The sequence below is a fragment of the Humulus lupulus genome, chromosome 6 (genome assembly GCF_963169125.1).
Source record: "Humulus lupulus chromosome 6, drHumLupu1.1, whole genome shotgun sequence".
In the NCBI taxonomy this organism is placed as follows: Eukaryota; Viridiplantae; Streptophyta; class Magnoliopsida; order Rosales; family Cannabaceae; genus Humulus; species Humulus lupulus.
This window is the reverse complement of record NC_084798.1, coordinates 93,282,233-93,285,116: the sequence shown is the minus strand read 5'-3', so window position 1 is coordinate 93,285,116 and position 2,884 is coordinate 93,282,233. Positions and strand designations below refer to the sequence as shown.

General features: G+C 44.8%; 1 non-coding gene across 1 annotated transcript; it reads right to left on the bottom strand.

The window, feature by feature from the left end:
• Positions 1-471: 471 nt before the first annotated feature.
• Positions 472-578, bottom strand: LOC133787370 (small nucleolar RNA R71). Its single transcript, XR_009872396.1, has one exon. It is a non-coding gene; the product is annotated as a small nucleolar RNA R71 (small nucleolar RNA).
• Positions 579-2,884: the final 2,306 nt, after the last annotated feature.

Sequence of the window (2,884 nt, the reverse complement as noted above, 5' to 3'; positions counted from 1 at the left end):
AGAGAGACGCAGAATTCTGTGAAGATGGCACAGAATGATGGGGATGGCAGGAATGGTATAAATCCAGGAGTTGTCCAAGGGGTTCAGGCTCAGACCAATGCTGAGAGGAGTCTGAGAGATTATGTGCTACCCACTCTGACGGGAGTACAAAATAGTATACGCCCACCAGCTGTAGAGGCCAACAACTTCGAAATCAAGCCTGCTATTTTACAAATGGTGCAGTCATCTGTGCAATTCAATGGGTTGCCCTCTGAAGATCCTCACACCCATTTGTCCAACTTCCTGGAGTTGTGTGGAACCTTCAAATATAATGGGGTGAGTGATGACGCAATCAAGCTTAGGCTCTTCCCATTTTCTCTAAGGGACAGAGCTAAGAGTTGGCTGAATTCTCTGCAGCCAAACTCCATTGTCACTTGGCAAGATCTGGCTCAGAAATTTTTATCCAAATTTTTCCCTCCGTCAAAGGCTGCTAAACTGAGGGGAGAGATAAATAACTTTTGCCAGAATGACGGGGAGTCACTGTATGAAGCTTGGGAATGGTTTAAGGAACTCCTGAGAAGATGTCCTCATCATGGCATTGAATAGTGGATGCTAGTACAGAATTTCTACAATGGTTTATGTCCAACAACCAGAACTATTATAGATGCTGCAGCAGGTGGTACTTTTATGAGCAAGAGTGCAGCTGGTGCTTATGAGCTGCTGGAGGACATGGCTACAAACAACCATCAGTGGTCAGAGGAAAGATCATCAGGAGTTAGAAAGGTAGCTGGAGTGCATGAGCTAGATGCGATTACTGCTTTAACAGCGCAAGTAGCCTCTTTGACCAAGCAGTTGCAACAGAGTAGTATGTCTGCTAATGCGGTTCAGATGGCAGTGAGGTGTGAAATGTGTGGTGGTGCTCATTCTTTCGATCAGTGCCCTATCTGTAATAATAACACCCCAATGGATCACGCCCAAGTTCAAGCGGTGGGAAATTTTCAGAGGCCACTCAATAACCCATTCTCCAACAACTACAATCCAGGGTGGCGAAATCATCCAAATTTTTCGTGGAAGAATAATCAAGGCCAACAACCTCCGTTTCAGGGCCAGTTTCAGAATAACATGTCTCAGCCACCTATGAATCAAGCTTCGTCATCACTGCAGCCTAGGCCTCAACAACCAATGCCTCAACCTGAGAGACCTAATGAATTGCAAGCTGCCCTGTTGACTCTTACTAATACACAAACTCAATTCATGACTGAGACCAGATCCTCCATTAGAAACCTTGAGACACAGGTTGGGCAGTTGGCCAATATGCTCAATAACAGACCTCAGGGAAACTTGCCTAGTAATACTGAAGTAAACCCCAAGGAGCAAGTTCAGGCAATTACTCTGAGGAGTGGAAAGCAAACAGAGCAGCCTAGACCTCCACAGGCAGTAGTTCAGAAAAAAGAGATGGGTGCACAGTCTGATTCAGAAAGGGTTTCTGAAGACCATCAGAAGTCAGATCAGAGTCCCCCAGTTTTCATTGCGCAGCCAGTTAGAGTTCCATACCCTCAGAGGCTTAGAAAGACTACCCTTGATAAACAGTTTTCTAAGTTTCTTGAGGTGTTTAAAAAGCTGCACATAAACATTCCTTTTGCGGAGGCCTTGGAGCAGATGCCCAGTTATGTTAAGTTCATGAAGGAGATTCTGTCAAAGAAAAGGAGAATGGAGGACTATGAGACTGTAGCACTCACTGAAGAGTGCAGCGCTATTTTACAACGGAAGTTACCCCAAAAGCTGAGAGATCCGGGGAGTTTCACCATACCTTGCACCATTGGCGAGTTTGAATGTAAGCACGCCTTATGTGATCTGGGGGCAAGTATCAATCTGATGCCCTTATCTGTGTTTAAAAGACTTGGTTTGGGGGAGGCAAAACCAACAACTGTCACTTTACAGCTCGCAGACCGATCGTTAACACATCCACAAGGTATTATTGAGGATGTTCTTGTGAAAGTGGATAAGTTCATATTTCCCGCTGACTTTATTGTTCTGGACATGGAGGAGGACACAGATGTCCCTATTATTCTTGGTAGGCCATTTCTAGCCACAGGCCAAGCTCTTATTGATGTTCAAAAAGGAGAGCTTAAGCTTAGAGTTCAAGGAGATGAGGTGGCCTTTAATGTCTTCAAGTCTATGAAGTATCCGATGGCTAGTGACAGTTGCTTTAGTGTGGATGTGATAGAAAAGGCAGTCTCCAAGAGAAGGATGAGCAGTGATGCCTTAGAGGCAGTATTATTGGGTGATGAAGGCGATGATGATGAGGACGCTGAGATCAGAGAATGTGTCAACTGGATAAATTCTTTCTTACCATATTGGAAAAAGTTCCAAGAATTAGCGGATGCGACTGAAAAACCGCTAACCTCCATTCAGCAGCCACCACCGTTGGAATTAAAGGTTCTCCCAGATCACTTGCAATATGCTTATTTGGGAGAGAATGAAACCTTACCGGTCATTGTGTCAGCTGACCTTTCAAAGGTAGAATTGGAGAAACTGTTGAGGGTTCTAAGGGAGCATAAATTGGCCATTGGGTGGACATTGGCAGATATTAGAGGAATAAGCCCAGCGACAGTGATGCATAAAATTTTATTGGAGGAGAATAGCAAGCCATCCATAGAGGCCCAGAGAAGACTCAATCTAGCCATGAAGGATGTAGTATTGGATCAGATTCTTAAATGGTTGGATGTTGGGGTGATCTACCCAATTTCTGATAGTGCATGGGTGAGCCCTGTGCAAGTGGTACCTAAGAAGGGTGGAATGACTGTGGTGAAAAATGAGAACAATGAACTCATTCCAACAAGGACTGTAACGGGGTGGCGGATTTGTATAGACTACCGCAAGCTCAATAAGGCAACAAGGAAGG